Source organism: Mustela putorius, unplaced genomic scaffold (assembly GCF_011764305.1).
Source record: "Mustela putorius furo isolate JIRA1106 unplaced genomic scaffold, ASM1176430v1.1 tig00000129_pilon_pilon_pilon, whole genome shotgun sequence".
In the NCBI taxonomy this organism is placed as follows: Eukaryota; Metazoa; Chordata; class Mammalia; order Carnivora; family Mustelidae; genus Mustela; species Mustela putorius.
Genome location: NW_025421290.1, coordinates 20853190 through 20868257, shown reverse-complemented (window position 1 = coordinate 20868257; position 15068 = coordinate 20853190). Strand labels below are relative to the sequence as shown.

Here is a 15068-nt window from a genome sequence, read left to right as displayed (position 1 = left end):
AAAACTCTAGAATTTACATTTGCAACAAGTTCCTAGATAATAATGATGCTGTTGGTCCAGGTACCATACTTTTAGGATCACTGCTCTAGCAGAAAGACAACTCTAGACACACTAAAAGAAACTTCAAAAGAATTGAACTGATCCACAATTAACTCACTACTTATTAAAATCAAGCCTAACAGTCTTTACAGAAAGATAATAAAATTCTGCATTCAGCAACAGAACATTCATAATATCCAGCATCAAATCTAAAATTATCAGACGTGCAAAGAATCAAGAAAATGAGACCCATATAGAGGAGAAACATTAGAAAATAAAACAACATTAAATGACAAGATCTAGAAATAGCAGATAGAGACTGTAAAAGAACTAAATTTATGCTCATGGATATAAAGGAAAACACAAAAAAGAAATAGAAGATTAGCAAAACAAAAAAACAAAACAAAGACACAGAGCTTCTAGAAATGAAAAACACAATTTATGAAGCAAAAAAGTCATTCATCACAGATTAGACACAAGAAAAGATCACTGAACTTGAAGCACAACAATAGAAATTATCCAAACTGAGGCACAGAGAGAATAAAGACAAAACCAGGCTCACTATCTGTGGAACAATATCAAATGGGTTTAAAGTGTTGAAAGGTAAAAACACAGCACATTGTCAACCTAGAATTCTATATCTAGCAAAAATGTCCTTTAAAAATAAAGGTAAGGAACGCCTGGGTGGCTCAGTTGGTTAAGCAGCTGCCTTCGGCTCAGGTCATGATCCCAGAGTCCTGGGATCGAGTCCCACATCAGGCTCCTTGCTCCATGGGAAGCCTGCTTCTCCCTCTGACTCTGCCTTCCACTCTGTCTGCCTGTGCTCGCTTTCGCTCGCTCTCTCTCTCTGACAAATAAATAAATAAAATATTTTTAAAAAATAAAAATAAAAATAAAGGTAAAATTAGGGGCACCTGGGTGGCTCAGCTGGTTAAGCTTCTGCATTGAGCTCAGGTCATGATTCCAGGCTTCCTGGATCGAGCCCCGCATGGGGCTCCCTGTTCAGCAAGGAGCCTTCTTTTCCTTCTCCTGCTTCCCCTGCTGGTGTTCTCTCTCTTACTCTTTCTCTTTATCAAATAAATAAATAAGTAATCTTAAAAAAAAAAAAAATACTGGCTCAACTAATATCTTTAAAAAATAAATAAATAAAGGTAAAATTAAAAAACGTTTCAGGAAAACAAAGACTCAGAGAATTTATTGTAGCATGTTTGCAGTATAAGAAGTGTTAAAAAAATAGTCTTCAGGATGAAATTAAACATTGCCAGAAGAAAACCTGCATCTATGCAAATAATGAAGAATACCAGAAATGGTAAATATGTGGCATTCAATATTAATATTTCATTTTAATATTTGTTAGTAAGTTTAAATAATTATCTATAATTATGTTTATTTAAGTTTAATAGTATTTTAAATACTATTTATAAAATAAGTCTTAATTTAATTCAATAAACTTATAAAATAAATTTTAATTTTAATATTTAATATTAAAGTAAGTATACAGAAGAGTTCCTTCTCATTTACTTAATTCCTTCAAATTAACTATTTAAATTAAAAAAATCACTTTTAACAAGCATTTGTTTGCATCACATGTTATGTATATGTAAGAATCTGGGGGTAGAGAGATAAATTAGGAATAATTTTTGCTTATGAGGGAGACAGAAAATAAATAACAGCAATAATGTGGTACTAAGTATCTTAAGAAGAGTATGTTACTGGCTAAAGTTAGGACAAGGAAAGAAATTATCACTTCTGTTTGGACTTGAGTGCTATAGAAAACCCTTTACCCAAAGGTAATGCCTGAGTTAAGATTTGAAAGATATATAAGTTTTTGAAAAGTGAATTTGGGAATGAGGCTAAGAAAACACAATGTATTCCCGAAAGAGAGAAGAGGAATGAGATAGTGTAAGTCAGAAAGGGAAGAGAGATGAGGCTAAAGAAAGAGAGATGGCAGATCATAAAAATCTGTATCATGAAAAGGAGTGTAGATTTCATAAACTAGGAGTACCTGATAAAATTTTAATTACAGAGTAACATTTCCTTTTGTGTTTATGCATCCTTGTGGTTTTGTTAATTTGTTTTAAAGAGCACTTTGCTAAAAGACAAAGCAGAGAAAGGATAGGGCATATGGAAGGATATGAGAACAGAGTAAGAGAGAGTATACAGTATAACTTAAGAAATGACTATAAAGATCTAAACTAAGGCAATGAGGAATCACTCTCTCTGTGATTGATACGTGTCCTTCATTTGCCTTCCAGGGCACCATAACTTTTTCTCCCTTAACTCACCAGTTCCTTCTTCTCAGTCTCTTTGGTCAATTTCTTTTCTTCCCCCACTCTGACCCAACCTAGGTATCTTTCTGTTGAAGTGCTCTGAGCTCAGTTCTTGTCCATTTTCTCTACCTACTCATTCTAGATTTCATCTAGTCTTTGGCTTTAAATGCCACATATTTTTACATGACTCCCAAACTTATTTCCACTGGAATTCTTAACTCATATATCTGTCTACTCCATACCTCCATTTGGATATGAAATTGACTCCTCAAGTTAACAAGTGCAAAAATTCAACACCTTCCCTCTAAACTTGTTCTACCCTCAGCATTCCCATCTCAGTTGATGGGAAATAAAGTTACTTGGCATAAAAAAAACTTAGACTGACTCTCTTATACCTAATGTCTAATCTATTAGAAACTCCTACTGACTCTATCTTCAAAATATACCAAATCTAACCTCATCCTCACCACCTCAATCAACGACCACTACCAACCACTCCACTGAGGATACTTCCATTTCTTGACTGAAATATTCCAACAACCTTCTATCTAGTCTCTCTGTTTCAACTCTTGCTCATACAATCAACTCTCAATCCCACAGCCAAAATGACTCATTTAAAATATAAATCAGGAAGCTTTGCGCAGTGGCAGTATCGTAGCCAATGAGGTTTATCCGAGGCACGATTATTGCTAATTAAAATATAAATCAGGTATTTCTCCACTATTCAACACATCCATTATCCAAATGCCGCACAAAGACCCTACATGGGCTGACCACTGTTACCTCTCTACCTCATTTTCCATGACTCTTCCCTTTGCTCTCTCTACTCCAGATGTACTGGCTTCCTTGGTCTTCTGTGAACTCACCAGGGATGCTCTTATCTTACAGCCTTTGTGCTGGTTATTCCCCGTCTGGAAAACTTTTCCCCAGATATAATCATGGCTCATTCCCTTACCTCCTTCAGGTTATTGTTCAAATTTCATCTTCTCAATGAGGTCTATACAGACCACCATTTTTTAAATTGCAACTGTCTTCCACCACACATGCACATACACTCCCAAATCCCCTTTCCTATCCTTTTTTCTTTTTTCATAGCGTTAACACCTTCTAAAATAATATATAATTTATTTGATGCTTAGATATATTCTTTATTGTCTGTTTTTCCTGCAAGTTGCATGGGGGCAGGAACATTTTTTCATTCATTGCTATAGCCCAATCTATCAGAACCAAGTCTGGCACCTTGTAGCTGCTAACAAATACTCCTTGAATGAATAAATTGTACCACTGATGCAGACAAAGCAGATAAAAGAAACATGAAAAATATATTATAAGCAGGACTTGACCATCACTAGTATCTGGAAGATAAAGGGGGTAAAAAATAAAAAGACATGTGGGTTGACATGCATATGTCTAACTTGCGACAGAGGAAGCAAAAACAAACCTGTAGGGAAAAGATCCCAAGTTCAGTTTTGGACATGCAGAGTAAATGACTAAGATATGTCCTTTACTGAGTTTGTCTTACAGCCCAAATCCTGAAGGTCAAAGCCAAGAACCTTTCACCTGGTAACTAGTCAGTTTTGAAAGAGGGCTATTTTTGTTTTTGTTTTTGTTTTTGTTATTTTTCATTTCTCTGCAATCTTTTAAAAATTTTAATGTAAATGGAATGCCTTTATTTAACTAACCTTTTGAAATATTTTTGAAAGTTCTTTTTTAAATTATGGTAAAATACATATTACATAAAATTTACCATCTTTATCATTTATAACTATGAAATTCAGTAGGTTAGGTGTATTCACGTTATTGTGGAACCAATCTCCAGAACTTTTTCATCTTGCAGAACTGAAACTCTATACTCACTAAACAACTTCTAATTTCCACCTTCCCCTACCCCTACCAACTACTATTCTACTTTCTGTCTCTATGAATGTGACTATTCTGGATCCTTCATATAAGTGGAGTCATACACTAATTGTCTTTTTGTGACTTGATTATTTCACTCAGCATAATGGCCCTCAAGGTTCACACATGTGATAGCTTATGTCAAAATTTTCTTCCTTTTTAAGACTGAATAATATTCCACTGTATGTATATACTACATTTTGTTTATCCATTCATCCTCTGAAGGACATTTGAGTTGATTCACCTTTGACTACTGTGGATAATGCTGCTAAGAACATGAACATACAAACACCTCTCCCATTTCTCTACAATCTTGAGATGACTATGGGAAATGTCAGAGATCCTAAGTTGGGGATAGAAAGACTAATGGGAAAGAACTAACATTTTGCCAAAGAACCCTAGAAAATTTCAGAGAAAGATAATCTGGCAGAAGCAACAGCCTTAGACATTATAGATGACTTGTAGATCAACCAGAGGGGACCCCACCCCCCCGCCTTAAATCTTGGTTCCTATAGTCACACAGAGGAGCACCGGCTTCTCATTTTACATTTATAATTGTAAAACTAGATACTACTACTCTCCCCGACCTGGGTGTGATAATGATTTATAAGCTAATATTAGTAGGTATACTTTTAAGATGAAAGACCGAGAGTAACCTTCTTAAATTAAAATAAATTAAAGATAAAACTTGGCAGCATAACCAGTGAATATATTCAACTATTAACTTATCCTTCAGGCAATGCCTTTGTTGGCTTCAAATTACAAAAGCTTTCTCTTTTCAAGATCATTCTTGTCTGCTTAGCAATGATACACATTAAAATTAAAACTGGATAGAAACATTTAGCCAAGAGAGCAAGAAAGGCATTTTTCCTCAAAAAAAAAAAAAAAAAACAGTGGTTAGCATGTATTTTAAAAACCCTTTACCTAATATTTTATTTTTCCTTTCAAAGAACAACAGGGAAACTAATAGTCCATAAAAGAAAAAGAAAAAAATATACAAAACTCTGACACTATAAAAGAAAACTCTGAAAACCAAGTTCTACCTCAGAATTCAGTTTCAAAGCAATGTTAATACTGATGATGTACATAAAAGTGTGATCTTGTATGATTATACATAATAGTTAACATAAAGTTAAACTCAGCATTTTCCAGCAGTTCTTTTATACTTTTCCTTGTAGTTTATATCCCAAAGAATAAGTGATACCTGTTTATTATTTTAAATAATAATATAAGTTATTATATTATTATGTTATAAGATAGAGTCTATTAACAGATTTTTCATCAGAGAAATTATAGTATATATCAATTTCCCAACACCTAACGATGCCCAGCTCTTACCAGGTTAGCCAAAAATATTTATAAATGATATGAACAAAAGAACAAATGAGTGAACAAAACCAGTGAACTTGGATTTGGTTTTATATTCCATCTTTTCATAGCTGTCACATGATCATCGTGGTTTTGGTGCTAATCAAAATGTGTCAAATTATAAACAAAAATTGTTTCCTGATAGCAATTTATTTTCCCTTATAATCTCCCATGTTAAGTCCTTTTAATTTCAAGAAGATATTTTAGGAGTGAGTAGACAAGAATAAAACTTCTTGCAGAAGCAACACGCATGTTTTGATAATAACATAAACAGATGACTCCTGCTTCTCAATTTATGGTCAAAGACATTTTCTGCTTCTTAGTCAAATGACAGGGAGTAAGATTGGTTGTAAACAGATAGAGATAGAGAACACACCACCCAAAGAAGTCAGAGTGCATCTTAGAAATCAACTAGTTGTAGTCCCTGTCTGATGAACAAATTTCTTCTATTGCCAGAGGCCCAGAATGTAATTTGGCAGCACCCTGGAAAACTCACTGCTTAATTCTCAATGCAATCCATTCCACTTTTCTGTATACCTCAAAGGACCAGAGAACCCTTCTTTATATGGAGCCAAAAATCTATCTCCACATAACAGCTAACCATGGGTTGTTGTCCTGCATTCTGGAGCCCGAGTCTCCTTCTTACCATTCTTCTAAGGGGTTGCCCCAAATATTAGGAGATGCCTTTATGACCCCTTAAAGGCTAAGAACCTGTCTTTCTTTAGTTTGCTTACATGAAAAATCCCCTTATCTTCTTAGTTATTTTCTTCTGGATGTGTTTGAAGTTTGTTACTCTTAAAGTGTAATAATCTAATAAGGAACAGTCTGATGCACATGGAATAAAGCAGGACTATCACCAAACCTATTCTGTCCTATTAATGTACGCTAAGATCATACTGTGTTTTTTCAAAAGGAACATAAAGTTGTTCATTCTAAGTTATAACTTAAAGATGTTAAATCTTTTTTTTCCTACCCCTACATCGAAGCTACTTCTTCCCTACTCCATAATACATAGTATTGTATATTATATTAGAAACTTGTTCTCAGTAAATGTTATCTTCTTTTTTTTTTTTTAAGGTTTATTTATTTATTTGACAGATAGAGGTCACAAGTAACCAGAGAGGCAGGCAGAGAGAGAAGGGAAGCAGGCTCCCTGCTGAGCAGAGAGCCCGATGCGGGGCTCGATCCCAGGACCCTGGAATCATGACCTGAGCCAAAGGCAGAGGCTTTAACCCACTGAGCCACCCAGGCGCCCCTGTTATCTTCTTTTTTAAAAAAAAGATGTATTTATTTTAAAGAGCGAGAGAGCAAGAGAGAGGGGTGGAAGGAGTGGGAAGGAAAGAGAAAATCCTCAAGCAGACTCCCTGCTGAGCACAGAACCCAGCGCCGGGCTCTATTCCAGGACTCTGAGACCATGACCTGAACCGAAGTCAAGAGTCAGTCACTTAATGGACTCAGCCACCCAGGACCTCGGTAAATTTTATCTTCATGACCAAGCCCATCATCCCACTATGTCTGAACCTTTTTAGACCTATCTCTATCACCTAATAATTTTAGTCATCCTCCCCCTACAAATCTGATCAGTGTGCCACCCAGGACCTCGGTAAATTTTATCTTCATGACCAAGCCCATCATCCCACTATGTCTGAACCTTTTTAGACCTATCTCTATCACCTAATAATTTTAGTCATCCTCCCCCTACAAATCTGATCAGTGTGCCAAACGTTTTGTTTATATATTATATAACATGAAGCTGAAGACAGATTCCTATAGTATCCCAGAGGCTTCCTTCTAGGTTAACGCTTTTTCTATTAAATAACTCCCTCTCAGATGGTTCTTCAACCGGTTACATATCAATATGATTGTGTTATTACATCATATTATTCTCACCCATCTTGTCCACAATGATATCAAAATGGGCCATGTCAAAAAGCTGCAGGGGCATCTGTCTTCAGCTCAGGTCATGATCCTGGGGTCCTGAGATCTCGGAGCTTTGGGTTGAGCTCCCAGCTCAGTGGTGAGCCTGCTTCTCACTCTCCCTCTGTCCCTCCCCCCACCCCCACAGAGGCTTGTGCTCTCTCTCACTCTGTCTTTCCGTGTCAAATAAATAAATAAAATCTTTTTAAAGAAAGCTGCAGAAAAATTCAGATACTGGTATCTTGTGATTAATAGTCTAATGACCCTTCCAGAGAAGAATGAAATTAGGTTAATCTACCATAACATTTTTTATAAACTCAGGCTGGCTCCTAGAGATCAACATCTTCCCTCGGAGTACTCAGCAACCATCTGCTAAATCATCTAACCTAGAATTTTACCGAGGAGTCCCTCCAGATTCACCAGCTGTAGGGATCAAGAAAGAGAGAGAACCTACAGATGATATTGCCTTAGGCTCAGTGATTTGTTCCCTCTCTTCCACCCCCTACCCCTTCCAAAGTTTCATCTCCAGGGATTCTGACCAAGCTGCACACAGAAGCACAGGGGAAAAGGAAACCAACAAGGGCTTTTCCAGATTTAAGTGTCCTGTTCCCAGTTCCTGTTCCCAGCAGCCTTTCCCATGTTCTTTATATCAATAAAGAGAAGCAACCACTATCTACTAGTTTTGACTTATCTGTACTACTTTTCTTCTCCATTAGTATATGGTATAGAGTTAACTATCTTGAAATGGTTATTATTAAGGCTTCACTTTCCACCCTCTCTGAAAAGAAACAAATGCTAAAATTTTAACACAGCCATAGTCTGTGAGCAAGGAGGAGAGTAGCTTGAGATGCAGCTACATGATCATTGACATTATACATATTTATAGGCTTTTAGCTTAAAAATATCCCAAAGTACTTAGCAGTAAAACATACTATACCATTCTTCAGTTAAAAAACTCAAAGAATCAGTGCTTAGTTCTTAAGCTGTAATCATGCCCAGTAATTGTGTGTGACAGATCAGAATTTAAAGTGAGAAATTTCATAGTCAATTAAAAATGAAGAAAAAAATAAAATACATTTTTCCTACAAAGATAGTTCTAGCATTTATTAAGAAGTTTCATAACTTTAAGCATTAATTCAGTCTTTTAAATCTTTCAGGTTAATATTTGGGAAATATTTCTGAAATTGCAATTCATTTAAATATTTACTGAGTTTTTACCATGGCCCTATACTACACATGTTTCTATAGGGTCCTGTCATTAACAACAAGTTTCCGACCATAGAGGACATCTTCTTAGCAAGTAAAGAACTGGTCATATGACAAAGAGAAGCCAAATTCAGAATAAAAGTGCATGAAATGCTATGCTTCCTAATGATATCCTCAAAATGGCCACTGGACTTGAAAGATTTTGTTTGCTTATTCATTTTTGCTTTTGCTTTTTGCCTGACTGTCCCATTAGGAACAGTGACAAAATTAATTAAATGGTGTTAAAAGTCTAATCACTACACCTGGCTACTATTTCAAAAGAAAGAATCATTTTGTAATTTCCTCTGGAAAATTAGAATCAGGTTCAAACTTAAGAATGTTTCATAGGTGAGGCATATAACAGCCTACACTGGGAAAAATTCAGGGTTAGGCATGTAAATGCAAGCAGAGCAGGCAATTTCAAAGAAAGACATTTTATCCTCAAGGCTAAGGCAATGGCATAATACAGGAAATTCCAAAGGAAAGTTCTCCCTGCAATTGTGGCCTTATAGTAGAGTTGCCCATCAACCCACACTACCTTCTACCCTAGCAAGAATTAAAAGTCACATAGTTGTCATTGTTGTTGTTGTTGTTGTTGTTTTAAAGATTTTATTTATTTATTTGACAGACAGAGATCACAAGTAGGCAGAGAGGCAGGCAGAGAAAGAGAGAGAGAGAGAGAGGGAAGCAGGCTCCCTGCTGAGCAAAGAGCCCGATGCGTGGCTCGATCCCAGGACCCTGAGATCATGACCTGAGCCGAAGGCAGCGGCTTAACCCACTGAGCCACCCAGGTGCCCCTCATTGTTGTTGTTTTAAGTATCTCATTTCCATTTCAAAATGCAAGGTCAAAAGCCATTAATTCATGTATTATTTTAAAAACACCTTTCTTTTAGAAAATGTGTCAGGAATTTCTATTGTAGTCTACATTACATCATAGACACCTTAGCAAAGTAGAATCATAGAATTTCAGAGTTGAAACCCAGGATACCACCTAGTTTAAGGCTTTCATTTTTCAAAGGTTCTAAAGTGATCTGCCTAAAGTCAAACAGCCAGTTAGTGGATAGATAAGGAAATAATAATCACACATAATTTTGTTATTTGGTCACTGCTGGACACAGGACCCAACAGACCACACTGATAATCCTTATTTTTTCTTAATAGGAATCATACTTTGCCTGACAGCCGAATATTTTACATGTTAAGTGTTTGCTAATTCAGAAATCTAATAGTTTTCATTTAAATGAAACTAAAACATTTCAAAGAAAACATAACTACGGAAAAATGGGTGAAGTTACTATACATTTTACAAACCACATTATAATAGTCTAAGTTTGTAACAGCCAAACAGCTTCACATATAATTAAAGATATATTCAACATTGTCAAAACAGAAGATCAAAGCACTTTTAATACAGCAGGGTCCATCATTTTCAGTGGCTAGTTCCTTGATTATTCCTTTAATTCACACAATTCAGTAAATCATAGTGCCTCTTCTTGCTGTAGTAGGAATATGCCTCAAAAAAACTTTATTTTCGGGGGCACCTGGGTGGCTCAGTGGGTTAAGCCTCTGCCTTCTGCTCAGGTCATGATCTCAGGGTCCTGGGATCGAGCCCCACCTTGGGCTCTCTGCTCAGCGGGGAGCCTGCTTCCCTTCCTCTCTCTCTGCCAGCCTCTCTGCCTACTTGTGATCTCTCTCTCTCTGCCAAATATATAAATAAAATCTTAAAAAAAAAAAAACCTCTATTTTTTACAAAAATAGAGTGAGCATATTCCCAAGTCATGTCTATGAAAAGATTAGTGCATGATCAGTTTTTTATTAAACCTGACCCTGGAAAAAATACTTGAGATGTTGTTTTTCATTCTTAAATCAGATTCTGATCCAAGTATACAATTTTAAGTTACAAGGAAGAGTTCTTCCATTTATACTGTGGCAAGAGTATATCATCTGAGTAGATCATCTGAGTAGATCACCCTTTATACTGTGGCAAGAGTAGAGCATCTGAATTACCTGATGTTTCCTGTTTGTTGGGTTTTCTTTGTTTGCTTTGTACTATTTTGTGTTCAATACCTTCCAAGGCAATGAAACACTACTTACTACCTGAGTGATTCAGTAAAAAGGAACTGAGGATAGTATCACTTGACTTGATACAAAAAACTCCCATTTCAGTTATTTCACTCCTCTAAACTTTGGCTGAACCACACTGACTGTTAACTTCGCAGGGGAAGCGATTGCCAAGTTATCCACAGGCATATACACACAGACAAACCACAATATGGAAAATGTCAGCCGTTACTCCTCTAAGAATATCTCCACTAAAGTATGTGCTGAGTAACGAGGAGTGATTCAGTAAGTTCAGATAAATGCAGTTAGAGTAAGCCTTCAGAGATAAAGAATCTACTGAGATAATAATTGGCCCAGACAAGAGTTAAGAAAGTCAATACTAAGGATAATACATGTTCTTCATCAAAACTGGAGAAAATAATGTTCTGGGAGTTCCTTAAAGTCTACTGATTTAAAAATCCTAAATAATTCTGAGTAATAAATTCAAGCTAACTATGGACCTTTATAAAGAAGTGATGGGATCTGGGGAAATCAGAACCTCTAAAAGGCTATAATGCATCTTTTCAGATTCTGTTTTCAAAATGGAAAACTTTTAATTTGTGCTTGCTCTTAAAACTTGGGATGAGCCAATTTCTTATAACTCGGCTTAGTTGATAATGAGAGGATAATTAAGGATAATAAAAGGGTTTTTTTCTTGACAACCTGAGATATTTTCAATCTTGAGAAACATATTTTTAAAAGTCCAAGATCGGGGCACCTGGGTGGCTCAGTGGGTTAAAGCTTCTGCCTTCAGCTCAGGTCATGATCCCAGGGTCCTGGGATCGAGCCCCATATCGGGCTCTCTGCTCAGTGGGGAGCCTGCTTCCTCCTCTCTCTCTGCCTGCCTCTCTGCCTACTTGTGATCACTGTCAAATAAATAAATAAAATCTTTAAAAAAAAAAAAAAAGTCCAAGATCTTTCATGCTAATTTCGCTGCCCACTGAAATACCAGGTCAGATGTAAATGCTATTTTGGAAATCTGTATATGGAAAAGAGGTCAAATATTATTGCGAAGGTTTTCCTCAGAGGAATGATGAAAAGAAATAACACACGTCAATTAGTACAGGATTCACAGTGCATGCCCCCTATTATATTACACTCTGTAGTAGCCAATTTCCTTCAAGATTCAATAAAATAAAATAATACTTCCATTGTTACCATAGCATTCTTTGACCTCCTTAATTACTGAGAGTTCATTAATCTGATATATCCTTCTCTATACGTTTGAAAGCATCCTTTTAATCTATATAACATGTTAAGAACTTCTGAACTATGATATATTTAATTTTTATTATAGGCCAAGTATTATACATCCTTGGAAGTGTACAGAACAAACCTGTCTCCATAGAATTTACAATGTAATTTGGGGACAAGGACTCACAAATGAGCACACAGCACATGTGTATGCACAGAGAGAAAATTAAACTACAGCAAAGAAAAAAGTCAAAGTATAGTAGAAACAGTTGTGCAAACCCAAATTTCTACAAAATTAAGGACCTGTACTCTTCAAAAATGTCAATGCCATGAAAGACAAAAGCTAAAAAAAATTGCTCGAGTAAAGAGACATGACAAAAAAAACCTTTTTATCCCCTAATCCTCAGATCAGGGGGAAAATAGCTATAAAATTTATACTAGAAAATCGGCAAAATTTGAATATGGACCCTATATTAATAATAATAGAGTACTAAGTTTGATTAATATACTATAGTTATGTAAAAGAGTGCTTTTGTTCTTAATAGGCACACACTAACATATTTAGGGTGAATGGTCACAACCTTAGTAACTTACTAGCAAATGGTTCTGAACAAAATTACAATGTTATATAAATATATATGCATTTAAGAGAGAAAGGGCAAATGTGGCACAATATTAACAGTGGATAAAACTAAGGGGAGGGCAAGTTTTCCATACGCTTGAAATTTTTTCAAAATAAATTTTTTACCTGGGTGGCTCAGTCAGTTAAGTGTCTGGCTTCAGCTCAGGTCATGATCCCAGGGCCCTGCGGTCAAGTCTTACATTGGGGAAATCCTTGCTCAGCAGGGAACCTGCTTGCCTCTGCCTACTATTCCTTCTGCTTGTATGCTCACTCTCATCCTCTCTCTCTCTCTAACAAATAAATAAATCTTAATAAATAAGTAAATAAATACTTTTTTGGTTCAATGAATACTTAACCCACTAAGACCTTAGAAATTATCTGATTCAATCCTAGACCTCACTTCACAAATGAAGAAACAGACCTGACAATTTGGAATATATGGCTAATAGCATAGATCGGTGGTCTCCTAACTTTTTACTTGCCTCATCAGGAAAACATTTTAGGCATGTACATTATTTTATGTCTTCTGTTTTGGTACTAATTGATTTTGTACATTATAAAACTCTGCAAATATTTTTATCTCATCCTAGTTAATTTTTATTTTTTATGTGAATTTCTAATATTTTCATTCTGCACACAGAGGAGCGCCTTGACATCCTGTCCCGTTATCCCTACCCTGGTGACCACTAAGCACAAATGAGCATATATAATATGAATAGACTGTCACAAAAGGTCTGACTAAAGTGGCAATTGAAATATTTCAGGACTTAGGTAAGTAAATAAAGAGGAGACAAGGGCAGAGGGGCCAGATTGAACAAAGATACACAAAAGGCAAATAAGTAAAATAAACCCTGGAAATTTTGGCAATTCGAACAGAGGAGTAGTGACACAAAGAGTTAAAAGACAGATTGGTGATGGACTGTTAAAGGAGAAATGACAAACACAGGTAATGAGAAACTTTTGAAAGCTTAGAGTAAGAAAGTGTCTTGAAACCAAGAATTAACTGTTTACAACAATTAATACCTGGCAGTGTCTTGCAAAATTAGTTCAGAAGTTACATAAGTTACTACTATATTATTCACCAGGAATTGCTATAACTTCTTAGAACCAAACTAAATGTTTAATAAAGCTTCCATTCTGCCTAATTTTTATACTTGCCTAAATTATAGCTAACCCTGAAATAATACAAGTTTGAACTGCATGGGTCCCGTTACATGCAGACTTTTTCCAATAAATACAATACAGTACTATAAATGTATTTTCTCTTCCTCATGATGTTCTTAATAATATTTTCTTTATCTTACTTTATTCTAAGAATATAGTATGTAATACATGCAATATATAAAACACATGTTAATTTACTTTATGTTATCTGTAAGGCTTACAGTCTTTATGTTATGACTTTATGTTATCTGTAAGGCTTATAGGCAAGCTATTAGTAGTTAAGTTTTGGGGGAGTCAAAAGTAATGTGCAGAGTTTTGACTGGGGGGAGGGGGTCAGAGCCCCTAAACCCCACATTGTTCAAGGGTCATCTGTGTACCACTATAGACCTATCCATGTTACATGTGCCAATAATTAATACCTTTCATTGTTACATATTCCCTTATATGGATACACTACAGTCTGTTTATCCATTCACTTGCTAATGGGAAACTTGGATTATTTTCAGTTTGAAACTACTACAAATAAGACTGCTGTGATATTCATGTACAAGTCTTGTATGGAAATATGCTTTTAATTCTCTTAGGTAAAAATTTAAGTAGAGTGGCTGGACCATATGATGGGTATATGTTTAACATTTAAGAAACTGCCAGAGGGGTGCCTGGATGGCCCAATCAGTTAAGCATCTACCTTCGATTCAGGTCATGAATCCAGGGTCCTAGGATCAAGCCCCACATCAGGCTCCTTGCTCAATGGGGAGTCTGCTTTCCTTTTCCCTCTGTCCCTACCCCCTCACTCACACACACACACTCTCTCTCTCTATCTCAAATAAATAAATAAATAAATAAGAAATCGCCAGAGAGTAGAGTGGTAGTTACCAGGGACAGGGGGTGGGGAAAATGGGGAAATATTAGTCAAAAGGTACAAACTTCAGGTTAAAAGTTTAACAAGTCTGGGAATTTAATATATAGCTGGTGGTAACAGCTAATAATACTATATTATATATTTAATACTTGCTAAGAGAGTAGACCTCAAAAGTTCTCACCACATATGTAAATATGTGATGTGATGTACGTGTTAGTTAATGCTATGGTGGCAAACATTTTGCAATATATAAATGTATCAAACCAATACTTTGTATGCCTTACATTTATATAACATTATATGTCAACTATATCTCAATAAAGCTGAAGAAAAGAAAAATAACTGCCAAACTGTTTTTCAAAGTGGTTGTACTATTTTATGTTCCCAC

The 15068-nt window shown here is 35.8% G+C and overlaps 1 protein-coding gene and 1 pseudogene across 3 annotated transcripts in view; one reads left to right on the top strand and one right to left on the bottom strand.

The window, feature by feature from the left end:
* RAD51B (RAD51 paralog B) overlaps nt 1-15068 on the bottom strand; it is a 682991-nt gene that overhangs the window by 535272 nt on the left and 132651 nt on the right. The window lies entirely within an intron of this gene.
* On the top strand, nt 2942-3027 carry LOC123390606 (annotated as a pseudogene).